The sequence below is a fragment of the Ursus arctos genome, chromosome X (genome assembly GCF_023065955.2).
Source record: "Ursus arctos isolate Adak ecotype North America chromosome X, UrsArc2.0, whole genome shotgun sequence".
NCBI classification, from domain to species: domain Eukaryota; kingdom Metazoa; phylum Chordata; class Mammalia; order Carnivora; family Ursidae; genus Ursus; species Ursus arctos.
Window position 1 is genome coordinate 24,074,889 of NC_079873.1, and position 27,945 is coordinate 24,102,833.

The 27,945-nt window shown below is 35.2% G+C and overlaps 1 protein-coding gene and 2 non-coding genes across 3 annotated transcripts in view; 1 reads left to right on the plus strand and 2 right to left on the minus strand.

Moving 5' to 3' along the window:
• Positions 1 to 27,945, plus strand: part of IL1RAPL1 (interleukin 1 receptor accessory protein like 1) — a 646,715-nt gene that overhangs the window by 130,109 nt on the left and 488,661 nt on the right. The gene's annotated exons all lie outside the window — the stretch shown is intronic.
• LOC113266022 (small nucleolar RNA U2-30) lies at positions 19,505 to 19,574 on the minus strand. Its single transcript, XR_003320225.1, has one exon. It is a non-coding gene; the product is annotated as a small nucleolar RNA U2-30 (small nucleolar RNA).
• On the minus strand, positions 19,748 to 19,827 carry LOC113266023 (small nucleolar RNA U2-19). The gene has a single exon (XR_003320226.1). It is a non-coding gene; the product is annotated as a small nucleolar RNA U2-19 (small nucleolar RNA).

The following is a 27,945-nucleotide window of genomic DNA, read 5'->3' on the forward strand; positions in this document are numbered from 1 at the left end:
AAACTCAAACTCATACTCACACTATAGCTTTAACATTAATCTGCTGCCAGATTATTTGTGGGTATGGGGAAAATGTCGTGTCCAGAGGTGGTCCATAAGAGACCTAGTAATTCCAAAATAAATTAGACCAGCTTGGCTTTTTTTTTTTTTTTTTTACAATTCTCACTATTTAGATAAAAAAACACAGATGTAAGTTATGATAAGTATTTTTGGATTTGTTACATCTAAGGAAGGAATATACACTACATGGTTTTTCTAGAAGTATTGGTTAAATTGTATGATATTCACTTTCTTCTGGTTAATACTTATTTTTCCTTCTTGCAAAATATTTTTTATTTAATTTTTAAAAGAAAGATAGAAAACAAAGTAACACCGTATTTCCATCAAAAAATTAAAATGAGTCAGACTACTTGAAAAGCCATTTAATTTCTAGGGCTAGATCATAGAATGAAGTAATGGTAAGAAAACGGATTGTGAAAATGTTAGATCAGGAAAAAAATTCACCGATAAAATGCAGGAGTCAGCAAGAACAGTGAAGAAGTGAAGAAAAGAAGACTGACTTGAAAAAAGCAAAAAGAATGAAGTGATTGCTACAAGGTGATGAGTTTTAGTAGCATTTTTATACTTGGTGTAACACTTTTAGCAGAGTTAATGTAGCAATATATTTAAACTACTTTCCAATCAACCAGAGGTTGAAAATATGCTCTCAAAAAGTATATCTTCCTCCTCTTTTTATGGAAGAGGAAGCTGAGCAAAGAAAGGTCAAGTGGCTTTATCACAAAGGATCATGGTGACAAATTTAGGAATAAAACTTAATTTCCTGAACTTCATTTTATGATTTACTCTGCTGGATAATTAATAGCAAAGCATTGTATTTTTCATATTAGCTCTGGTGATCACTATGAAAGATTTATCATTTAAGTTCAACTGAAACACACTTTACTATGAGACCTTTAATTCTTCTGCCACTGATGTAATTAAATGGTGCATTTGTAGCTTAGCCTGTGGGTTCAGTGGTTATTTTTTTCTTTAAAAATATGCATCTTTTATCTTCCCTTTTAAAATACTATTTTTATTGACATTCTTCAGACTCATGTGCTTTACTGACTATAACCTAATAAGAATTGATGAAATTGATAACAAGAATTGATAAATTCTGTACTTGACTTTGTGTGTTTAGTGATGTGCTAGAACTAATACCCACAACAACCATCACATATATTATTTTTGATAAAATGGAGCATGTTACAGATAGTTTTAGCTGTTTTATGAGTAAACATCTGTCATGTTTTGCAACTCAAAAATCATTTCGATTAACTCAAACTTTTGAATTGAAAGAGATAAAGCTGATCAATATAGTGAAACTGAGTTTAATCATTCTGGCTGTCCAATCTTGATTTAGAATTCAGTCCCTAGAGCAAAATACCTCTCTTATAAGTATTTTCTAATGATAACTCTCCTGACACTAATTACCTTTATTGTTTAATCTCTCAATATATTGAATGAATTGCCAAAATGTATTAATCAAGCAAAAGTTTAATGTCAAGGCATGATAACTTTGAATAAAAAGCATGATGTTTTTACTCGTAAGCAGAAAATGTCATAGAGTATTTCAGAATATATCAGTAGCAAGTTTGGGATGTGCCATTTCTGCGCATAGGGAAAACAAGGCATTATTCCTTTGGATGATTTCCATCAATATCAGCAATAATAAGCATTAGTAATGAGAATAGTTAATACTATTTACTGTGTGCCAGGATCTGTTCTAAGTTCTTATTTATAATCACTCACTTAATTCACGTAACCTCAATTCATTCACCCTTAAAACTTTTCGAGTGCCTTCTGTGTACCGAATATTCTTCTAAATTGCATTTCAAAATAATCCATTTTTTCCTTGCCCACCGACTAGCCTCCAGCCAAGGCTTCAAATGAGCTTGTGTCAAGATGGCATTAAAAACAAAAACAAAAAGAAAAAGAAAAAACAAGCCTATGTTACACCCCTAAGAATGTCAAGTACTAGAATCCATAGATACAGGCTATAAAGTAGTTATGCCTAAAATGATGAGTGTTATTTAAAAATCCTAAAAGAACGATGCCATTTTTGGTGCCGTGTGACAGCATACATATTAAGAAGAGCACTTGGTCAGCAGTACTCCCTACCCCAGATCTATTATGTTTTTGATTTGATTGAATTCTATGACCTGCTTTTTGGTATTGTTACCTGACATGGTTTATCAGCAAGAGCTAGCCTTAATTTCTTGCTGCGTTTGACAACATTGGATTTGAAGTGTACTAGAAAGTTTTCATTACAATAACCCTACCAGTGCAATCCTTCGGACTGCCTGCCTCTGAGAAATGATGCAGTCTTCCTGTCCCCGGTCATCCCTCATGTCTGACCCTGGTATGAGATCTGTACTGCTTCTCTCCTTGCACACCAATAACCCAACTCATACCTACCTCATTGTTAGAGAGACAGCAACTTTTTATTTGAGTGCTGACCATATGGCAGTCACTATGCAAAAAGATTTATAAGCATTATTATCTACATTTTACCAAGGATGAAATTCAAAGTACCTCGTGGGCATGAATTTGTAATTTTAAATACAAATCATCATCATCGTTTCTAATGAAGTTCCATTCTTTTATTTGCACTCTCCTGCTTCCAATTCTCTTATGCTTTTTTCAGTAAACTCAATTGTGAGGCTGGAAGAGCTGACCGATAAATATTCTCTGATAGAATGATTAGTTTAGTTAATTAGAGAAACAAGTAAATGTCTCAGAACCATGCTGACAACAGTAGACATTGGCAACATGTGCCTATTGAGCACTTGAAATGTGACTAGACTGGATTTAAATGTGATGTAAGTATAAAATACATGCCAGATTGCAAAGACTTGGTATGACAAAATAATGCAAAATATGTCATTTGTAATTTTTATACTGATTACATATTGAAGTTGTAGTATTTGGTTAAATAAAATATATTACTAAATTAATTTTACCTATTTTCACTTTTTAAAATGTGGCCACTACAAAATTGTTAATTTTATATGTGGCTCGCCTTATATTTCTATTGGACAGCGTGGCTCTAGAAAGTGAGTGTGATCTCACTCTTGAAAAGTCTAAGGGGAGGCCTTAATTGTATTTCCATTGGTAGCTATGCCACACCTGAGCTAAAAGACCTTGTCCAATTCACCTGACTTCCTTGAGTGTTGTCTTAATGTTGGGACTGTGAATACCCGTTCACAGTGCTATGGAAAGGAGTAAATTAGCTCAGGCATGTGAAAGCAGGCTATAAAGAAATGTGCAAATGGAAGTGTCCACTCTTATGGTTTGGTCTGATCTGTGACTCTTTACCTTGGCTTGTTTTAATTAATGGGATGTTAGTATTTATAATCTTAACCCAGTCTTTCAAATGACATTGATTGTCATCAATACAAATCATTGAGTAATACTAAGTAATGATTTATATGTGTGGAGAAATCTCAGAAAATCTTATATCTATATGATCTGTTAACAAGTGCAGTCCAGTATCTGTAAGGGGTGTAAATGAGGAATATATGCATGTCTTGCTTTTGATCTGATTATATATATATGTGTGTGTATGTGTGTGTGTGTGTGTGTGTGTGTGTATAACTTTGACTCACTAATGTCACTTCTTTTTTACAAACCTGGTTCCTTCTTTGTGGGTCATGTTTAAAAACCCACTTGAGCATGTTTCCACTTATATGAGATACTTAGAATAAGCAAATTCGTGAAGACACAAAGTAGAAGGGCTGGAGGAGGGGTAATGGAGGATTGTTGTTAGCAGCTACAGGGTTTCAGCTTGGGAGGATGAAAAGGTTCTGGAAATAGATAGTGGTGATGATTGTACAACACTGTGAATGTACTAAATGCCAACCAAATTGTACACTTACAACGGTCAATAAAATAAACCTTATGTCATGTATAGTTTACCACAGAATGTCCATTTTAAATAAATGGTCGTCATTGTTAATAGTTTGGAGTACATTTTAAAGGTTTTGTATTATATCAAAGAATTTTTTTAAGGAGCATCCTCTTCCTACTTCATGTTGGCTCTCTAGTTTGACAGGCATTGATTTTCCATAAAACTTATGAAACTCAAGCCATTATGTTGGCATTTTATATTAACTGCTTTTATTTTTGACATCACCAAAATTGACTGAGAACTCAATATCACACCTGTTTCCGTACAGAAGCTCTGGTGTGGACAGTTCCATAGGACAAGCTGACACCCCTATTGCTCAGCGTTCTCCATCCTCCCAGTCTCATCAAATCAGAGATTGCAAATGAAATCTAGAATGATGTGGATAGATGATTACATATCTAAAAGCAAAATCTTTAAGCTTAAAATATAATAGGATCTAGGATCTTGAGGAAGGATTCCAACATATTCGACGGCAGTTAAGTCTCTGAGCACTAATGAGTAAAGATGGCTGAACCCTCAAAAAAATTGTAGTTAGTACCTTGCTCTATGCACACTCTTTAAAATATGAAGACTAAACTTAGTACATAATGTCAATAATATAACTTATGTGGTATTGGGCAAGATAAATTTCCTAATGGTTCAGCAAATTAATTAGATGTTTCAGTGTGACAATACCTATATGTATGAGTGTACGTATATATTTTATAATTTTTTTATATTTTTTATTTTATATTTTTGTATATTTTTCTTTTACAGAATTATCAACCTATTTTATATGCAGCTCTTATGTTCCTAATTTTATTGTTGCTTATGTAGTGGCAAGAAATTTATTGGTATAAATAAAACCAAGTTGATTTGTGTAAGCAGTAGGTTCCTCCTAGACTTAATGATATTATATCATCCCAATATTAGCTTAAATAAATTCCTATTATCTTATTTTTTAAAATGAACAATAACACATAGTATCTACAATTGAATTATTGCAAAAGCAGTATGATCATGCTGCTACTTCACTATGGGTGTTTTTGTTAATAAACTGAACTCTGTTAGCTTAATGTGTACAGAACTGAGGGAAAAAAATGAACTCTGCTGGCCAGTTTCCTATCATACTCACTTTGTGTGTTATTCTTAATGAAGCCCCTAGTTTATGTTTCTTCTTTCCTAGACACCAAATTAAGAAGGACAGTAAGATCTTGTGGAGACTGTGGAAGAAAGCACACTAATGATTAGAGATGGAGGAAGTAGGAAAGATTCAATGGACTGATAATATTAATATTCTTTGGATTAAAAAATATATATAATCAGATGTTAAGAATTGGGAAAATTCAGGATAATGGATGAGCAACTAGAAGTTACTGCACTAAAAATACATCAAGTAAAGGTTTCATCATGATTTAGGTGGTTTTTTTTTTAATTGTTTGCTGCATACATGGCAGAATGTTTACTTTCTCCTCATCTCATCTTCTTTTCTGGTCAAGTGAGATGACATTTATAGCTCTCTGAGTTTAGCATTTGACAGTGGTTCCTGGAAAACTCATTGGTCAATACTGGGAGAGATCACCGGTGCTATCTTCTTTGAAGGCTTTTAAACTCTCTTAACTATAGGGAACAAACTGAGGGTTGCTGGAGGGGTGGTGGGTGGGGTATGGGGTAACTGGGTGATGGGCATTCAGGAAGACACTTGTTGTGATGAACACTGGGTGTTATATGCAAGTAATGAATTGCTAAATTCTGTCCCTGAAACTAATAATAAAATATATGTTAACTAACTTGAATTTAAATAAAATCTTTTAAAAAATAAAAATTTAAATTAAAAAAGGAATTATAAAAAAAAGGATAGATTCCCCTCTGAGGTATGTTTAGGCATAGACAAGCTGGAGGAAGATCATGGAGACTCCAGTGATTTTTCATTGCTAATTATTTTAGTACTCACATCTTTCAAAGATATTTTATAGTTTAAAAAACAGGAAGTAGTTGAGAAAATCAAAATATTAGGGTTTGATGTGACAGTTTCATAATTACATAATAAGATTTTGAATGATGAATGTTTATTTTGGAAAGGTTTTAACTATTTGGAAGAGCTTTTATTATTTTTGCACTATGAACAGGTCCACTAGGTATACAGTATTCCAGGGTTTTAACTTGTCTTTCCTGTAATTTTGAAGTCTCTTTCTTGATAAAATCAAGAGGTAACTCTTGCAAAGTAACTTGCAATTGATGCAGACATTTGTATAATAACATATTTAGAAGGATTTTTAAAAACTACCTATGAAAAAACTGCATGGAAATAGAGTTGGTTTTATTCATGTCAAAATATGTGGCTTTTGCATAAGAGGAATTAATGTTTTCATTTCTTAAAATGCTTGACCAAAGCTTTTAGTCATTATGTTAGCATCTGTTGTTCCATCTGGAAGACCTAAAAAATCCAGTGAATTATAAATGGACAGTTCAACATGAATATGCAAATTAAAGACATTTTATGAATTCTATGTAAGATACAAAGAGAGAGCTTACTCTGTGCCTTAACTAGAAGATCTTACTATATATTTCTTAATTATCTGTTGGGTTTAGCATAAGGTTCTACTCCAATATATCAACCAGGACTTATTGGAATATAAACAGTATCAAAGATTCATTATGAATATCATAGACTTTGTTTCAAATGATACAGTACAATGTGTTTATTAGGGAAGTAAAAAATACAAATTAACATTTAAGAGGCATTATTTTAAATATAGAAGTACTATCTGTAGTCACTGCTATGTTATGTTGTCAACAGAAAATTTCGGAACTTTTAATGAGCACTTATTGTTAATGTTCCATTAGGAAATTATGCTGTTTCCACACTGGCATCTTTTGAAGGGCACATTTGCTTTATTCATTAAACCTTGACACATACTCGAAACATGAATACAAATGCTGCTATCTCAATGCCCTTCCTTCTAAGTCTTGTGATTTCTAATATTTATTTAAAACGTTTGGTTTTCAATGTATCACTTATGATCACAAAGCAAATGCTGAGCTTTTTTTAAAATTGAGGTTTGCTCTGTCAAATTAAGGATGAAAGAATGACACTGAAACATATGTCCTTTTTTTTAAAAAAAGTAAAAATGCATTTTAAACTTTTTAAGGGAAATCGTGGCTTCTAAATGTCACGAACATGTCATGTTTCTTCTATGCATCAACTTTTATGAGTCCCCGATTAAAAATATAACCTGAAAACAGAATGTTTCTACTTAGATATTGTTGCTATGATGCTATTTAGCTAGTTAATCATATAACCCTTTCAGAATAATGAAACCAGTAGCACCAAACATGAAGGGAGTGAAGTAGCAGAGATGTGAAAAATATCCATTAATATGAAAGCAATATGTTATGGGGCAGCAAAGAGGTAGTAAGCTATTTACTATTTACTGGTTGGCTATGACATTGCTAAAATTAGATTAAAGCAAAATAGCTTAGTACAAATATAGTGAAATAGTTTTGATGATGTTTTCCACTTGGGGTATATAATTAGATCCTTTTATATTAATCTAATTTCTCTATGATTTAAATAAACTCAATAGTGTTGACCTGTCTTTTCATGTGCTTTTTTATTCAACAAAATCATTTGATAAACATTTTGTAAGAAATAGAATTACATTCAGAGCAACACTTGTATACTTATGCAAGCTACTTACAACATATAAATGAATGTGCTCTATAGTTGTAAGGTCTGCATTTATTATTTTAAATGAAGTGAAGAAGTTATAGCTACTTTCCACATGGGTGCTATTCAAAGTATAGATTGCAAATAGCAGAGTAGAGATGTTCTTTACCCCAAATACTTAAAGTGGCACTGTTTTTGACGGCAGACAACAAGAGGCTGAAACAAAGATAAGACAGTGAGTTTGAGGGGCGCCTGGGTGGCACAGCAGTTAAGCATCTGCCTTCGGCTCGATCCCGGCGTTGTGGGATGGAGCCCCGCATCAGGCTCCTCCGCTATGAGCCTGCTTCTTCCTCTCCCACTCCCCCTGCTTGTGTTCCCTCTCTCGCTGGCTGTCTCTATCTCTGTCGAATAAATAAATAAAACCTTAAAAAAAAAACAGTGAGTTTGAAGAAAAGGTAACAGATTTAAGATATACAAAGGTGGTAGGACAAAATAATGAGACGATTAGTTGCATGTGAGTGTTCGTGGAGTGGGGGCCCAGTTTTTGTTTGGAGGATTTGAGTTTTGAAGGATTTCAAGATGAGCCTGTTTGAAGAGTGTATTAGTTGTTTTTTGTTTGTTTATTTTAGTCCAAGTAACTAATGACTTCAGTAACAGAGACACATAATATGATTCCTAACAAGAATTCCAGAAGTAGAAAAGGCCCAGGATGGGTAATTCAGCAGCTACAATGACATTATCAAGGACATTTCTTTTCTTTTTTGTCTTTACTCTCTGCTGTTCTCAGCAAATGACTTGACCGTTTAGGCTGGCTTATCAAATGGCATCACGTGAAGACCCCTGTGTCTACAAACAAAAAAAGAATTGGTCCATATTGTATTCACTAAACAAGAGCAAGGACAGTTTTCCCAGAAGCTCCCAGAGCAGACTTTCAGACACCATCCCACTGTTTAAAATTGCCCATGAATAAACCAGTCACTAGAAAGGGAGCTAAGATCACCATCAATTGACTGGCTTTGACCATTTGTGATCAACCCTGTGACTTAAAAGGCCCTCAGCCTTCCCATGAAGCACATGAGGACCTGGAGTAGGGGAAACAACATCAAGATAGTAAGGATGGCAAGAAGCAGGAGTCAACAAATGGATTTTTGGTAGGCTACTAGATTGTGTGCCCAGAAAGTGGCAGTTAAAGTTTGATGATGTTGGCTTTGTCTATTGGAGGGTTTCAGGAGATGATTAGATATATGGGCCTGGAAGATGTTAAGAATTTGAGATTAATCTGCACACAGATGACACTTGACTTATAACAGTGAATGGATTATTCAGGGACAAGGTATAGAGTAGAATGTGAGGTGTACAAAGGACAAAATGCTGTAAGGATAACAAAGAAGTCAAGAAAAGGTGATTTTCCAGAGAGATAAAATAAAAGCCAGAGAGACTATTTTGATGTGTGAAATACAGTTAAATTCCAAAATACAAATTTGTTTGGCAGAATTTTCCTACCTTAGAAGTTCCACTTGGACCCTACATTTCTAATTCATAAGAATCCTAACATTGACATGTTTTTTGTTCATTTGCTTAATTTAGAAACATCTATAATGACATTATTCTTATTCAAATAATTCCTAGGCATTGGTAAAGTCAAATTTAACCTGAGAATTTGGTTTTGATCTGTGCTACTTTCTTCTGGTGCATAATCAGAGTCCCAGAGGATAATGACAGAGTATTTCAGCAATTCCTCTCTAGTAGTGGTTAAGTCTTCCACTTCACTGCAGCTATTAGAGTCATAGTTATCAATATAGGTGAAGCTCTGTGGTATCAACATGTCAAGTGTACCCTTAATTGGAATCTCAGATATGTTTTCATATATGTGTTTCTGTACTTTGCCACACAGTTCTTTAGTGGGTGGGTGTGGCAGAGTAGACTCTTCTTTCCTTAGTGTAATACGGAGCTCTTGCTGGGCAGCAGCTGCTCAGCCCGGACCTATAGTTACCTGTTTAACAATGCAGGCATTAGGGGTGCCGGCTTCCTGTGTAGTCACAAATTTACCTGTAATGTGTGTGGGGTTTTTTTATTGTATTTCTTTGTTATATTTGTTTTAGGTATACAATATAGTGATTCAAGATTTCTATGCATTACTCACTATTCATCATCATAAGTGTGCTCTTAATCCCCTTTATCTGTTCTGTCCATCCCCCACCTACCTCCCCTCTGGCAACTGCCCATTTGCTCTCTATATTTATGAGTTTGGTTTTTTTGTTCATCTCTTGTTTTGTTTGTTTTGTTTCTTAACTTCCATATGAGTTAAATCACTTGGTATTTGTCTTTCTCTTATTTCATTTAGTATTATACCCTGTAGGTCCATCCACATTGTTGCAAACAGCAGGATTTCATTCTGTTTATGGATGAGTACTATTCCATCATGTATGTATACTACATCTTTTTTATCCATTCATCTATGGGTGGGCACTTGAACTGTTTCCATATCTTGGCCATTGTAAATACTGCTACGATAGTCAAAGAATTAGTGTTGAATTAGTGTTTTTGTTTTGTTTAGGTAAATATCCAATAGTGGAATTACTGGGTCATATGGCAATTCTCTTCTTAAATTTTTAAGATAATTAACCTCCGTACTGTTTTCAACAGTGACTGCACCAATTTATGTGTGTGAGGTTTCCCTTTTTCCACATTCTCACCAACACTTACTTGTTTTGTTGCGGGTTTTGTGTGTGTGTGTGTGTTTTTTATTTTAGTTATTCTGACAGGTGTGAGGTGATGTAGCTCATTGTGGTTTTGATTTGCATTTCTGCTGAATGGGTGATATTGAGCATCTTATCATGTATCTATTGGCCATTTTTATGTCTTCTTTGGTAAAATGTCTATTCAGGTCCTCTGCCCATTTTTAACTGGATTATTTGTATTCTTGGTGTTGAGTTGTGTAAGTTCTTTATATATTTTGAATACTAAGTCCTTATCAGATATATCATTTGCAAGTATCTTCTTTCATTCAGTAGGTTGACCTCCTGTACAGTCAAAAATTTGCGGGTAACTTTTGACTCTCCAGAAACTTAACTACTAACAGGCTACTGTTGACCAAAAGCCTTACCAGTAATATCAAGTGCCAGTTAACACATATTTTGTATGTTATATGTATTATATACTGTATTCTTACAATACAGTAAGCTTGAGGAAAAAATATTAAGAAAATCACAAGGAAGAAAAAGTGTATTTATAGTACTTTACTTTAAAAACTGTGTATGTAAGTAGACATATCCAGTTCAAACCTGTGTTGTTCAAGGGTCAGCTGGGTATCTTCTAGCCCCTATTGCTTCTGGTAGAGCCACATGACTAGTTCTCACTAATGAATGCAAGGAAAAGGAGGAACTGTCACTTCTGAGCCAAAGTAGTGAAGAAATGAGTATTCTTTCTCCCATTCTTCGCCCAGTAATTGCTTAGAGGCAGAGAATGCCTAGGCTCCAGTGGAGGGAAGGAGCCCTGCTGTCTAAATCACATCATGGGGGAAAGCTGATTACTGACCAGAAGGACACTCATTGCATACTTCTGGGAGTGAGAAATGACCACCCTGTAAGTTAAACCAGGGAAATCATGAGGTTTATTTTTATAGCAGCTAGCCTTATCCTAAGTAACACAGTTAGGCACATTTTGCTGATACAAAGTCATTTGAATAAAAGAGATGTTTATTGTCAAGTCATGAAAGACCTCAAAGGGAAACTGCTAAGCTATACACCTCCCACTTTCGCATCTGAATGCTTCTTCCTATACTTTTTTTCTTCCATCTGCTTTGCAAACATACCAGATCTCTGCCTGTTCAGAGTCTACCTGTCTTTCAAGGTACAGCTCAAAAACCCATCTCCACCTGTCCGCATTCAGTGCTTTCCTTCTAGATCAGGACAGTCCCTTCTTCCCTAGAGGTCACATTGCTTCTGGCATTGTTTTTTCTGTGCTTATTTGGCTATTGGGATTTATTGACTCTGTTTTTCAATGGCTTCTAATTTACTTGAGGTAAGACTTCATCTCATTTGTTTTGGTTTTATCAGTAATTCTGCATTATTTAGCACATGGTAGAAGATGATTAATAAGCCCTTTTTGAAATGTTGAATAAACAAAAGCTAAATTGGGTATGTATTGTACGAATGTATTCTATTGTAAATAACTCAGCTAAATGTTATTTTAGTCTTAATCATAAACCTGTTATATAAGTAATTATTTTAGGGCTTTCAGCTTATGCATAAAATAATTTAAAATGTAACTATTTTGTTTAAAATTCTTTGTATATTCATTATTCTCAAATTAATGTGTAATAATCCTAATGAGCTATAATAGTTGTTATTTCTTCATAGTAGTTCAAATGATATTATTTTAAAGTCAGCACAACATAATTTTCCTTATATAGGGTCAACTGAAGTGTTTTTAAAAGCTTGTATAGTCTGGTGATACGTTTATATTTTTTTCTGTTTTTTTAAATTTCAAGTTTCTATTTAAATTCCAGTTAACATATAGTGTAATATTAATTTCAGAAGTAGTATTTAGTGATTCGTCACTTCCATACAACATCCAGTGTTCATTATAACAAGTGCCCTCCTTAATACCCATCACCCATTTAGCCTATCCGCCTGCCTCCCCTCTGGCAACCCTCAGTTTGTTCTCTATAGTTAAGAGTCTGTTTTATGGTTTGCCTTTTTTTTTTCCCCTATGTTCATGCTTTGTTTTTTAAATTCCACATATAAGTGAAATCATATAGTATTTGTCTTTTTCTGACTGACCTATTTCACTTAGCGTAATACTCTCTAGCTCCACCCACGTCATTGCAAGTGGCAAGGTTTCATTCTTTTTCGTGGCTAAGTAATATTCAGTTGTATATTATATACCATAACTTCTTGATCCATTCGTGAGTTGATGGACATTTGGATATTTCTATAATTTAGCTATCGTTGATAATGCTGCTATAAACATTGGGGTATGGCAATTCATTTATAAAATATGTAGCAGAGTATTTTAAAATAGGAATGCTCACAAAGTACTACAGTGTGAAAAAAAGAATACCAAGACAGCTTAGAAGACCAATACTAACAGAAAACACACACCCCCCCAAAAAAGAAGAGAGTTATAGAAAAATAAATAAATAAATATGACAAAGGGGGCAGCAAGAGAGGAGACAACATGAAAAGGAAAAATATGCCTGATCTCCTTGAGGAGGGAGTGCTTCCTAAGCATTGATCATAGAGGGAGAGAGAGAGAGAGATAAAGGGAGGGAGGGATGGAAGCAATTGTTATTAAGCTGTCTCTTCACAGTATTATCTGTAATGGTACAATACTCGAAACAACTCAAATATCCAGAAAATGATAAGGAAAGGATTTTATAAATTATGTGAGGCAGTGCCATATAGTGGAAAGAGTGTGGATTAGAGTTAGGTGACTTCAGGTTATGGTCCTTCTTCCAACCTGTGTTAGGCAAATGTCCTAACTCTGAATTGTATCCCAGGGAACTCTGTGGCTCCTTTCAGGGCTAAAAATTTCTTTTTTTTTTTTTAAGATTTTATTTATTTATTTGACAGAGAGAGACAGCCAGCGAGAGAGGGAACACAAGCAGGGGGCGTGGGAGAGGAAGAAGCAGGCTCCCAGTGGAGGAGCCTGATGTGGGACTCGATTCCAGAACGCCAGGATCACGCCCTGAGCCAAAGGCAGACGCTTAACGACTGCGCCACCCAGGCGCCCCAGGGCTAAAAATTTCTAATGCAATAAAATATTTAAAAGTTAGCACTCTTTTGATGTTAGCAAGTTTTCTGAATGGCATATGTCTTAGTAGTGTGAAGCTCTTCTTGAAAGAGCAGAATCTCTAAAAGCCAATAAACCATTATCCATTCCTCCAAGAAATGCTTATTAAATGTGCAGGTACTAATCTAAACCTGGATTTTTTTTTTCCTAAAATGATACCATGGGCAAGTTAACTTCTCACAGTGATGAGAGTTGAATTATATTTAGGCACCCAGTACAGGGCATAGCATGTAATAGACTCTCAAGAAAAGCTTGTTTCTTCCCTCTGGCATATAGAAAAACAACAAAATGAAAAAAGCAGCAATAAGTTAGCTACACATCTATCCTTGTATCTAGGGGTTGTTTGACACCAGAACTGCCACAGTCAGTTTTCATTAGTGTGATACAAACCATAGTGAAATTATATTTCAAAAAATATTATAAAAGAAAGAAAAAAGCAATTAATATTCCCTGGTCAGTTTCAGCTGTAGTAATTATGTAATTTGGGTGTTCTCTATAAAGAGAACATCTCTTTAATGCAGATGAAAAGAAAAGAGGATTCTGATGATGATGATGATGATGATGATGATGATGAAAACTAGCACTTATTGAATGCCTACTGTGTGCATCATTCCTAACACTTTGTACATTTTACCTGATTTCAACTGTATCATAGATGACATAATAGCTTAGAGTGCCCTGTTTGTTGACTGCATTTTACCATCTACCATTAGATAGATTCTGTAGATACACTAAGTCCATTCTTCTTTCACTTTATAAAAACCAAGTTCTTATTTGTGTAATGTGCTAAGCACTGTGATACATCAAAGAATGAATTAAGCAGAGATCTCCTGAGACAGTTATCATCAAGCAGAAGAAATAAATTATGCACATAATAGGATACAAAATAAAAAGTTCAGTATAAAAGAGATGGATCATAAATTGTTGTGGGAATTCTGGGATGGTCATGGAAAGTTTCCTGCACATGGAATTTGAAATCCTCCTTCAAGGAGAGCAGGAATTTGGACATGGAAATGTCAAAAAAAATTTTTAAACTAAACTTTTAAGAACTTTCTTTAGATGGATTATTGCAAAGAGAGGGGCTATTGCAATAGGGAGACCATTCTGAGTATAAGATGTACAAAGGTCTCAGGATTTAGGCAAAAGGAGTTTTTCTTTTATAGGGAGAAGAAAACAAAGCTAGCAAGAACAGGGCGTGGGGAAATGGTGAACAGGAGCGGCATGATGGGACAGCACATCAGAGAAAGTTCTACCCTGAGGCCAGCCTATTCTGTGGAAGACCTATTAAGGAATGGCTGTATGCTGGCTCGGGATGAGGGGAGGTCAAAGTTGGGGGCCTGGAAGAAGAGAATCTTCCCCAAATTATGTCTAATAAGCATTTTGTTCTGGCTGATGACTGGGGACAACAGTTTAGCTATCATTTATGAAGTAAAGGTCGGAATTTGGAGGGTCTGCATCTGGCCTTGTCATAGGTAAACAAAGGAACATCCATGAGTTTTATCTAAGTCGTAAGGGGGAGGGTAGATTTTTACAGTAAGCTGTTGCCTGGAACAATAAAGGAGGGGGGGTTTCTTAAACTTTGTTGTTTTCTAGGATCATAGGACTTGGGTGAAGTTCAACATTGTCAGGAGTGTGGGAATAAAAAAATCAGTGAGGACTCCCTAATGAATGAGACGTGCATGAGAGGAGTTTCATTTAGTCAGGATGTGAAGATTTTGAAGAAGGATTATACTAATAAATAATAATAGTAGCTTTCTGAGTGCCAGGCCCTGTTCTAAGTACCTTACAGATGTAACCCATTTAAATAATCCTCACAACCATCCAATGACACAGGTACAATCCTCCCGTTTTATAGATAAGGAATTTGAACTCCTCAGAGGGCAAGTAACTTTGTCACAGTGGTTGTAAGACGTACAACTGGGGCTGTAAGTCATAAACTCCATGTCTCCCAGTAGCTAGCCCAACCTCTTTTCGTTCCTTAAAACTGTTTCTTTAACTCAGAGAGAGAGGGGGGCTTAAAACTGCTGGAACAAGGGAGAGGAGACATACAGTGATTTTCTACTTCCCAAAAACAATCTACTCAGCAAACACATATGAGAGAAGTTGTGGGACACGGAAGAAAGATGAACATAGAAAACTAGAAAATCTGAATTTGGCAGTGGTGCATTGGCAATAGCAGCAGTCAATGGAACTGAACAAAAGAAAATGACAGTTAACAGGGAAGGTTCTGGATGCAGAGAATAAAAACGAAAAAACTCAGCCAGTCAGGGTGGAAGGGGGGCCCACTGCTTTGTGTGCTTTCTCTTGTGTAGGAATGGGTCAACTTAATGTTGTCGTCTTTATAGGCCCAGGTTTTCAGGTTTCATTCTGCCATAAATGAGATCATGGCAGGCCTTAAGGTATGAGCGGTAGGTGGGAAATGCTTGCCACTTTAGTCCTTAAAAGCATCCCTGAGTTGCACTCAGCCATCCCCACGAGTACAGTTTAGCCTTCTAAAGTTAAGGACAATTGCTGAATTCAACAGGCATTTACCTCTCCTTCCCTTAACCAGCTCTACGTTTGCATTTATTTCTATTGTTCACAACCACCATTGTTCTTCCTAATGATTATCTTGTGCTTCAGTACATTCAGTCTGATGAGCCAGAGTATATGTAATACATGGTTGAAAATTTTACTGCAAATATTGTTACCTATTTGACATGTAAATAATTGAACTAAGTTCATCTAGAGAGCATTGTTTATGTAGCAGTGCTGATTGCTACAACCAACAGAGATTTTATTGGAAATATAATGTAATAATAAAAGCAGTTAACCTCTTTTGAGTCTATTCTGTGCCTCTGGACCAATGGTAAGAACATTCACATCCTTACCTCTTTTCATCTTCCCAGGAACTTATTAGTGGGGGATATGGTTTCTACTTTAGGGATGAACAAATTGAAATTAACAGAATTTAATCACTATGCCCAAGAGTTTGTACTTTAATCCTTGAGCCCAATTTTGAACCCAGACCTCCTTGATTTAAAAAATCTCCTAAACCTTTCCACTCTGAATCAATCACTCACATTTTCAAGGCTAATCAATAACAGTTCTGCTACCTAATAACTATGTGGCCTTGGGGAAATTATTTAACTACTCTTTGACCTTGTTTCTTAATCTGAAAAGTGAAGGCAATCATATCTTCATCATAGGATCATTGTGAAGATTAAATCAATTAATATTTGTAAGGTATTTAAAAGACCTACATAGCCATCATTTTTATATGTTAGTTGTGGTTATAGAAGAAAACAATTGAGATGACAATGAAACTATGCTCTCTTTCTTAAAAACTCAAAACAAATAGCCAAACTTAGTATCTCAGTATGACTTTGTGTGCTCCAGCAGTAGGATCGATTATATATGTGTATATATTCTTTGTTCCACCATACTCTTCTGTCAGTTTAATCTAAATAAAACTTCAGAGAACTAGGACATTAGTTTACTCAAAATTGAATTCACATGTAATTTTGTAAAACATCAATTGGGAAAACTCTTTTGTGTCGATCTTTAAACTTCTCTGAGTTCCTAAAATAAAATTTGTATTTGATCTAAGAGGACAGGATGGCATCTTTGGCAACTGGGTTTTGGAAAACTTAAAAAAAAAACAGGACTAAAAGAGCCAACAGAATATTGAAGAAGAAGAACAAAACTAAAGGACTGATACTACAGGACTTCAGTACTTCCTATAAACTACAGTAATCAATATACTGTGCTATTGGTGAAAGAATAGACAAATAGAAGAATGGAACAGAATAGAAATACCAGAAATATACCCAGATAAATAAAGCCAAATGATCTTTGACAAAGGAACAAAAGCAAACAATGGAGTAAAGTTAGTCTTTCCAACAGATGGTACTGGAACAACTAGACATCCACAGGCAAAGATGAATCTAGACATAGACCTTAAATCCTTCACACAAATTAACTCAAAATGTATCACAAGCATATAAAATGCAAAACTGTAAAACTCCTAGAAGATAACACTGGAGAAAATCTAGATGACCTTGGATTTGGTGATGACCTTTCAACTAAAACACCAAAGTCATGATCCATGAAAAGAAAGAATTGATAAGCTAGATATCATTAAAATTAAAAATTCCCCTCTAAGAAGGATAATGTCAAGAGAATAAGAGGACAAGTCACAAAACTAGGGGGAAATATTTGCAAAAGACATATCTAATAAAGAAATGTTACCTGAAATATATGAAGAACTCCTAAAACTCAACAATAAGAAAACAAAAAAACTGATTAAAAATGGGCCTAAGATTTTGGCAGATACCTCATCAGAGAAGATGTACAGATGGCAAATAAGCATTTGAAAAGATGTACCACATAAAAGTCATCAGAGAAATGCAAATTAAAAGGGACAGTGAGATATCACTACATATTTATCAGAATGGCCAAAATCCGGAACACTAACACCAGATGCTGGCAAAGGTCTGGAGGCACTGGAACTCTCATCGATTGCTGGTAGGATCAAATGCAAAATGGTGGATCCACTTTGGAAGACAATTGATGGTTTTACAAAACTAAACATTCTCTTATCATATGATCCAGCAATTGTGCTTCTTGGTATTTACCCAGAGGAATTGAAAGCTTTTGTCCGCATAAAAACCTGCACACAGATCTTATACCAATCTTACTCATAATTGCCAAAAATAAGAAGCAACCAAGACATCCTTCAGTAGATTAATGGGTAAATAAACTGTGGTACAGTCAGACAATGGAATATCATTCAGTTCTAAAAAGAAATGAGCTATCAAGCCACAAAAAGACATGGAGGAAACTTAGATGCATATTATTAAGTGAAAGAAGCCAGTCTGAAAAGGCTGCATACTGTACGATTCCATCTGTATGACATTTTGGAAAAGTTCAAACTATGGAGACAGAAAAAAAAGAAAAACAGTGGTTGCCAGGATTAAGGGTGGGGAAATGAGAGATGAATAGACAGAGCAAAGGAGTTTTAGGGCAGTGAATATACTCTGTATGATACCATGTCATACTTTCGTCCAAACTCAAAGAATGTATAATACCGAGTGAACCCTAAGGTACACTGTGGTCTTTGGGTAATTTTGATGTGTCAGTGTAGATTCATCAACTGTAACAAATGTGCGACTCTGGTGGGGGATGTTGATGATGGGGAGGCTGTGCGTGTGGGGCGGGGAGGAAGATATGGGAATTCTCTGTACCTTCCCTTCAGTTTTGCTGTGAACCTAAAACTACTCTTAAAAAATAATCTTTTATAACAAAATAAGTAAAGAATTTGCATATAATTGCCCTCATATGAAGAATCAGGATTACTAAAATATAAGAAAAAGTTCCTCATATTTCCCATTTGTATGGAAGGTGGAGATGTTATCACTGCCTTGACTCACTTGCTCCCTATGGTAGCTGGACTCCATGGAGCCTGAGCGGAGGGGGCCTGAGTTTTCTTGTCTAAAATACATGTTGATAGGTGTGAACTGGGATCAGAGATCCAACAGGTCAACAAAGAAATAACAAGGAAAGGACGAAGTCACAAAAACAGGGTTCTTTCCTAGAAATTCAAATCTAGATTGAAGTAAAAGTTATTGAAGGCTGTGGTGTGTCTGAGTATTGGCAGTAGCACTCACTTGCCTCAGCACAGGCTTTAAATAGCCCTTGGAGTGGGGCGCCTGGGTGACTCAGTCCTTAAGCATCTGCCTTCGGCCCAGGGCCTGATCCCAGGGTCCTGGGATCGAGCCCCACATCGCGTGGAGCCCGGCATCGAGCCCCACATCGAGCCCCCTGCTCCGCTGGGAGCCTGCTTCCTCCTCTCCCACTCCCCCTGCTTATGTTCCCTCTCTCACTGGCTGTGTCTCTGTCAAATAAATAAATAAAATCTTAAAAAACAATAGCCTTTGAAGTTTGTGACAACTTTATGCTCTGGGAAGTATGTGTTTGTAGATTATTCAGCCTGAGTTTAAAGGTTTGCAGCAGGGATTGCATAAGATATTGTGAAAATTGTATTGAAAATGATCTTAAATATTTTATTTTATTTTATTTTATTTTATTTTATTTTATTTTATTTTATTTTATTTTATTTTATTTTATTCTGATTTCAGTTCAAGTGTAGAAATCTTCATAGTTATAAAGGTCCGTAGTGAAACCTCTCCATCACTGCTCATAACTGATTAATCTGTCATACACACACATAACCTCCCATCTCATTCATCCATCAACAAGTCCCCAGTTATCCACTGTCACTTTTATAAATACACATGCATACACATATGCACTCACACTCATGCACTGACAATCCCAGACAAAAGTTCTTATTGTTTTAAATGACTTTTACTTCTCAGAACGATGAAGATCATGCATCAGGTAGCCTGGCAGGTGTTCTCATGCTCAGATTTGGCTATTTTTATTATTGATCTCCTTCTGTAAGAAACAGATCTCAGAGAATTAGACATTTTAAATCTAAAAGATTAAACTAAATTCATTTAGAAGTTCCACTATATCCTCTATGTTGCTATGACTTTTGTCTCTTGCTGCCTTGAAGCTGAGCATAGAAGAGCAAATAGCAGCCTCTCTCCAGTTCATACAGACTAGGAAAATGATCACACAAACAGGTACTGATTTTTGCTTTGTTGAAAAGAAAATATTTCCATTCTAGTGCACAAAATGAGTAAAAACAATGTAAGACTCTTTAAGGACTATACTGATTTCTTCTGTATTTCTGAAACAAAGAAATAACTAAGATAAATTTACACAACCCCAGGCCTGAAGAAACTGGGTCCTGTGTACTAAGATCAAAACTACTCTCCACATTGCAAAAACCAGATGCCGAAAAACCATCAGTAATTCACTCCACATTACTCAAAGGATAAAATCCCAAATCCTTAGTTAGGGAACCCAATCAATCATTACACCTCACTCACCTTACACCCCTCCCCGCCCAACATCATCCGTTTGCCATATTCTACTTTACCATCCAGCAAAACTAAGCTTTCTTGATCACATACCAAGGAGTATTCTTTCTGCCCAGATCACTGTCCACCCTCACCATAGACGTTCACTTGATTAATTCCAGTATGTTCTTCAGGCCTAATGTATACCTTCCAGGTGAAGTCTTTCTTTAGTCCTCAAAATAAGTGGCTCCCGTTTTTGTGTTCTCATGATGTCCAAGGCACGTTTGTTTCACACTATTTTATAGTTATATATTTAGTGTTTCTCAGATGTTTCGTGTGCATAAGAATGAAAAGGGGGTCTTGTGAAAATGCAAATTCTGAGTCAGGGTGATGCCAATGCTGCAGTCCCCAAAGCACACACTGAGTAGTAAGGACATAGAGTCTGTGTGCCTCTCTGGACATGAGGACAGGATCCTCAGAGCCTGACACACAACAGGCCCTGAATTCACAGCCACTGAATGAATTTCAAAAGCGATAGAATCTTGACAATATAACATTTTCATTTTAAAATACAAGCAGTGCTTACAAATAACCATTTGAGAAGAACTTTGTTAACTTCCTTCCCTCCTTCTGTATCTTGGTATTTCCATCTGTTCTTTCTGTATCTTTGCCTCAAAGTTCACTGGTATCTGGAATTTCTACCCAATCCCTTCCTTTTCCTCTATTCCTTTTACACCCTGGAGGCATTTTCAATGATAGCACTTCTGAAAATAAAAAGCAAAGGAAGCCAGGGAAAAGAGATGAAGAAAAATGAACCTCTGTTCTTTTCTTCAGATATCAGTTGAGTTACTTTCTTGTTTCTCCAAATCTAACCTCCTTGGACCCGATCAGACTATGTATCAAAGAATCCCGAACACATCCCTAGACTCCATTTTAGTGTTGTAATGCTCAAAACTGTTGTCTTTATGTTCCTCAGGAATGGAAATGAACCTTATATCAGTCATTTATTTACACAAAGACTTATCTTTTAACATCTAAGTGAAGATTCGACTGTGTTTTAAGCCGTATCTTTAAATGCATACTGACCTAGGGCCTGGGGGAGAGACTCATGTAGTCATTTTATTCCAAATATTTATAGTTGGGTATATTGTGAACATGGAATAGTGAAAATACCACAAACTCCCTGCAGTCCCCTTACCACCCATATGCCCAGCCCTTGTCTCAAATATGAAAAATAAGCAATGTTAGAGAGCAGTCACTGTAGCAAAGGAGGAAAGTGATGAGAACATTTTATGAAATAAAAATCCTCCTACCAGCTGGACAGCCTTTGAGGAGTACAGGCACTGCTCTTCCCCATTAGGGGTAGATATGTTTCCAAGCAGACAAAAACAATCAAGGAAAACATTGTCCTGGGGAGAATATGTATACTCAGAAACCTCAGACACCTGTCGTTTTAAGAAACCATAGATTGACTTTTCTACTAGGATATACAAATCTTTGTTAGGCTTCAAGTGTGTTTAATGTTCAAAGGAACAATATATGGAAGAAGGTTAATTAGTCTGGATTTCTATATAAAATTTATGGTATGACTTACAGAGTGCTCTGTCCCTCTTACATTATATGTGTGTGTGTGTGTGTGTGTGTGTGTGTGTGTGTATATATATGTACCTATATATGTATTATATAGGTGTGTATATATATACACATACACATATATATGATGTAGTTTGTATCTACATGATAAGTAAAATGTGTGTTTGTATATATATCTAATTCACACCTTCCATGTTTGCATTTCATGTATATATGTATGTGTATATGTATATACTCTGTATTTTCATTTCCTGGCAGCTAAGGTTTGAAAGAGATCAGAAGAGAAACTCTTGGTAAATGTGTAGATTTGTTCACTAACAAGATATTAGACATATAAATTTCATACTAAAAATGCCATCCCCAAATATAAAGAAAATAGAACAATTATACTAGGGTGTGAATTCTAGCAAATTAAAAGAAATATCTGCATGATCTATGTTTCTAATTATCTGACAGAGTGCTGTTACTAACTATTCTGGAAGCCACAAACACAGCAGTAGCACTTAATTATGATGCAGTCTTAAAATATAATACGATGCACTTTTTCTGTGGCCTTCAAGATCACATTGGCAGCAGAGCCTACCATAATGAACTGTCCTGAAGCCTTGAGATGCTGTTTTCAGCAATTTTGCATTTGAGTATTCAGATTTTACAGTGTGTGAAGTCTGACTTGAATGCGCTTCACCACAGTAACTTCAAAATTCACATTTTCCTTTTCTCAATTTAAGGCCATGTTAATAAAAAAGCATATAGAATATTGCAAATAAATAGCTATAGTGAGCTGAGAACTAGATAGAACTGCAAGATTCTTCAAGTTATGCTAATGATTATTTTGTCCAGTAGATTTAATTTTGCTGCAGCGCACACATAAGAAAAGGTACTTCACATTCCTCATGGTTCTCAGTAGTGAACATACCAGCCCATAATAATCAGCACACAACTATTGAGTTATCTACTTGCAATCAAGAAAATATCATTCCTGGTCTTTTGATATTTTGTTTCACATCATGTAAGCATATGTCTAAAGCATTAATAAAATTATAAATTACATATTTGATGATTAAATAGGAGAAAATCTCTTAAACGCTCTCTCATTTTCGGCAGTTTTCTTCCTTTTGCTAATGTTATACCCCTTTTGCTACTCTTATCTTAATTAGAAAGAATTGTTGGGGCACCTGGGTAGCTCAGTCAGTTAAGTGTCCGACTTTTGATTTCAGCTCAGGTCATGATCTCAGGGTGGATTCTGCTTGAGATTCTCTCCCCCTCTCCCTCTGCCCCCACCCTGCCCTGCACTCTCTCTCCCTCTCTAAAAAAACAAAAAGGTTAGCAAGGGGTTTGGTGGATAAGGAAAAGAGAGGAAAAGTTAAGTCTTCCTAATAAGGACCATTAGGCTCAATACTAACTACCACAATAAGTCATCACTTGTGGGAATTAGATGGAGTCCCCCTAAATGGGCATGTGCTATTGTTTTAAGGTTTAAAGTATTTTACTTCCAATTTTAATTCACCAATATCTTGTGTCACTCTTTAAAAATTACAGTTTTTTTACCCCTCAGGTTAGATAGATAGATAGATAGATAGATAGCACTTAACTGCTCTTTTTGGAGTCACTCTGTTGTGTTGCATTAATTTTAGCTGTAGGATAACAATAAAAAGTAATTTTAGTAAACCACAAGGTAACTTAGGGGCCTTATAAATGAAAGCACTTTCCAGAATGTTTATTGACGAAGACAGCCTTAATGTTCCCTCAGCTTGGCTAACTTCAGACAGATTTCTTCATCACTATAGGTCCCTCATCTCCGTGTTCTTAGAGCGTTAACTTTAGAAAACTTGAAATTGTCAATTCGTTCCTTCCCCTTTGAGGTATAAATCATCTCCAAGTCTCTTGCCAGTTTTAAGTCTCAGAGGTGTCTTTCTCTAAGACTTGGGACCTTCCGTTTGATATGTAGTCATCAAGGAAGCTAAGGCACCCTCTCTGTAGTCTCTATGGGGAAGTAGGAGTCTAACTTTGATAAGTGCGTCAATTAGCAAACACACATAGCCTAATTACATCGACCAATCCCTTCCCCCAGTGTCCAATCCCTTCCTCCAGTACTTTTCTACTAGCTCATCTCAGTGCTTAAAATCTCTCTCACCTTTTGTTTTGATGGAGTTGAGTTCTGTCTCTCTCCCTTAATGCAATTGCCTTTCATAAACTCTTCCTTGCCTGTTTAATTCTCTGGTACAGTTTTTCTAGGACATTATTTAGACCTCAAGTTTACAGGAAAGGAATCTGGATCAATGTAAATAGATTTTTTAAAGGATTTTAATAAATATTCTAAGACATAGAAATACCTTATCTATCTGCAATTACTAGGACTTAACTTTTTAAGCCACACTACATTTTTTGCCTACTTTTGTAATTCATGGTAGAAATATTCATAAAATGTAATAAGCCTTCCATTTTTTCTCAAAATAAAAGAAGACTGTTTTTCAAAGTGAAAATAGTTCTCTGTGTGTGTGTGATTAAGCAAAACTGTACACGTAGAATATTTAAACACATAGTTTAAAGCAAAGTGTTTCCCATCCTTTTTAGAAAGATTCAGATTTTTACCACCCCCCACGAGATTTTAAGACCATGAATATATGGTATATCTGTTTATATACTGTGGCTTTTGGTATGCCATAAACCATTATAATAGCCAAGATTTTTTTTGCCGCCCAGGAACTAATTTCTGCACTCATGGGGTGATAGTGCCCACTGAAAATGAATGGATTAAAGCACAAAATAAAAATCACCTAAAATCCCACACCACAGAGGTGACTCCTATTTGCATTTAGACGAATATCCTTTCATATATCTTGCTAACAATATTTTTATATGCTTTCTTTTATCCATTCGTGTTCTTTAATAACATAATGTGGACATATTTCCATATTAATATAAATAGACATCATCCTTTTCAAGTATATAGCATAATTTATTTAATTAATTATTCAATTTCCTGTGACATACCTCTTTCTTTTCCTATATTGTATTTTAAATAATGCTGTGATGAATACCATGCTATATCATATTTGCACATTTGATGTGATTTTTTTGTAGAAGATTGCATATGACAATTTTATGTAGAAAAATATAAACACAAGGGTAGCAAAAAAATAGACATGATACCAGGACGTCTAAATCAACCAAACTACTCTAAAAGTGCATAAAGATAACTTATCCTTATAATGTATCCTAGATTTACAACATTCCTTTAATTTGCACGTAATAAATTAGGGGTGCAGAAAACGAGATTAGAATTATATGTAGAATTTGCATTATATATATATATATATCATAAGGAAATAGTAGATAAAAGCTTTATATTTAAAGACAGAATATATTATCTTGCTTATATATTAAACTATTGCTCTACCGCTCTTCCTTCCAAAAAAATTACCCCAAATTGTTATTTGAGTGGGGGAACACATCTATCTATAACATCTATTTGTAAAAATTCAGACTTTCTTTCTCTCCATATGTAACCATATGAAAATTACCTATCATGTAAGGTAAATAATTGAATTTCCAATTTTCTAAGCTCACAGTTTTAGGTTTATGAAATGAAAGGGCACAGAGGCCTACAGAGTTTCCACAATCACCACTGTAAAAATACATTAAATTATTACACATGATGATTATATTCTGGGCGATACGTTTAATAAGAAATGAAAAAGAGAAAAAAGAAAAAAAATCCATTTGCCAGTTTTAAACTTAAATATATACTTTTATTTTGTAAAATTAAAATAGCCCTTGGAGAAGATGTAAGCAATGGAATGCTTTTCTTGTGTCGTGTTTACTTACTTTTCACCTTGTTATCTACAAAACACGGAAGTGCCTGACGTGATATCTTTAGAAATAATTTCTCGAAGTGTAATTTCTGGATAAAAAGGCATGTCCATTTAATTTTTCAAATAACATTTCCAAACTGTCTTCCAAAAAGTCTTTACCAATTTATATTCCTTCGTGTTTTGCATGAGGAAACCTATTTACAACCGTAGGTATTACCATTTTTTTTAATCTTGGCAAAACTTAAAAAGACAAAGTGAACCCCCAATATTCTTTTAATTTTATATTAATAACTAATTCATTTGAGTTTTTCAGTGAGAATACTGGCTATTTGTATTTTTTAAGATGTTTTTATTTATTTGTGGGAGAGAGATAGTGAGGAGATGGGCAGAGGGAGAGGGAGAAGGAGAGTAGCAGACTCCCCACTGAGCACGGATCCTGCTGCAGGGCTCAGTCTCAGGACTGTGCGATTGTGACCTGAGTTGAAACCAAGAGTCTGAGGCTCAACCAACCGAGCCACCCAGGCGCCCCGACTGTTTGTATTTTAAAAGAGATTTCCCTGATCTTGTAACGTTCGGCATTTTTTTTCTTTTTTCTCTTTTTCATTCCTTATTAAACATATCGCCCAGAATATAATCATCATGTGTAATAATTTAATGTATTTTTACACTGGTGATTGTGGAAACTCTGTAGGGCTCTGTGCCCTTTCATTTCACAAATGATTTTGCTTCCTTCTATATTTACTCTTACGTATAAACGAAGTTTATGACAGCTGTAGGTACATTAATGTATATGAGCTTATTATTCATATGTGTTATGAAGAGATTTTATACAGAGGTGTTTATAAAAAATGGCATTTAAAGTAATTGCAGATCTTTCATTATCACAGGTAATTTTTTTTATATTTAAGGAGAACTCGAACATTCTAATAGATTTTTTCATACTGAAATTTAGAAACTTCTCAAGTGCCTTCACTTCTTAATCACTTTTTCTCTATAGACTTTGAACTGATATATTTGATTTTTTTTCAATCTTTATCTTTATCTATATTGTATTAATATGCACATTCCTGTGGTTCCAGTTAGGCTCATTTCAATTATTTTTAGGGGCTGGTCATGTGAAGCAATACCTGTTTTCATAGTGGGCACATTTTTTAATGCCAACTATTGCCCATTTCTCCAAATTTATTCATGAGAGTTGTTACTGATACAGCTTAATCCTCTGCTCATGTAAATTCTGTTGTTTTCCCAATATTTTGTATATGATAATCCATATCTGGAAAGAAAAATGAAAGTCAGTAGTTGTGCTTTGGTTTTGATGACTCTATTTTGAGAATTATCTATGTAATTCGATAGTATTTCATTAAACTTTATAGGGAATGGAGTACTGTTGCATGCTACACCATAGATAAACCTTAAAAACATGCTAAGTGAAAGAAACCAGTCACAAAAGACCAGCTATTGTATGATACCATTTATATGAGATATCCAGAATAGGCAAATCCATGGAGATAGAAAATTTATTAGTGGTTGCCAAGAAATGGTGGGTGGGAGACCATTTGAGAGGTACTCATTATTATTTTAATTTATATGTTAGGTCCATGAATGCATTTGGACTTTTACTCAGAATCACATAACCCAAAATTCACTATTTTAACTAGTTTAAAGTGTATAATGTAGTGGATTTTAGTGTACAGTAGTTCCCCTTTTACCCATGGGGGATACATTCCAGTACCCCCAGTGGATGTGTTAAAGTGTGGATAGTACCAAACCGCATATATGTTATTTTTTTCCTGTAAATACATATTTTTGATAAAGTTTAATTTTTAAGTGAGGCACAGTACAAGACTAACAACAATAACTAATAATAGAAAAGAACGATTATATTAACAATATACTGTAATAAAGGAATGTGAATCATCTCAAAATATCTTATTATACTGTACTCACCCTTCATCTTGTGATGATGTGCGATGATGAAATGCCTACATGGTGATTTGAAGTGAGGTGACTGATGTAAGCACTGAGATGTAGCATTAGGTTACTAGTGACCCTCTGACAATATGTCAGGAAAATCTTCTGCTTCCAGAGTGCACTTAACCAGGGATAACTGAGACCGTGGGTAATGGAGATCCCCAAAAATGAAACCGCAGATAAGCAGTTGGGGTGGGGGGACTTCTGTATTCACAATGTCATGCAACTTAATCATTGTCTAATTCCAGAACATTTCCATTACTC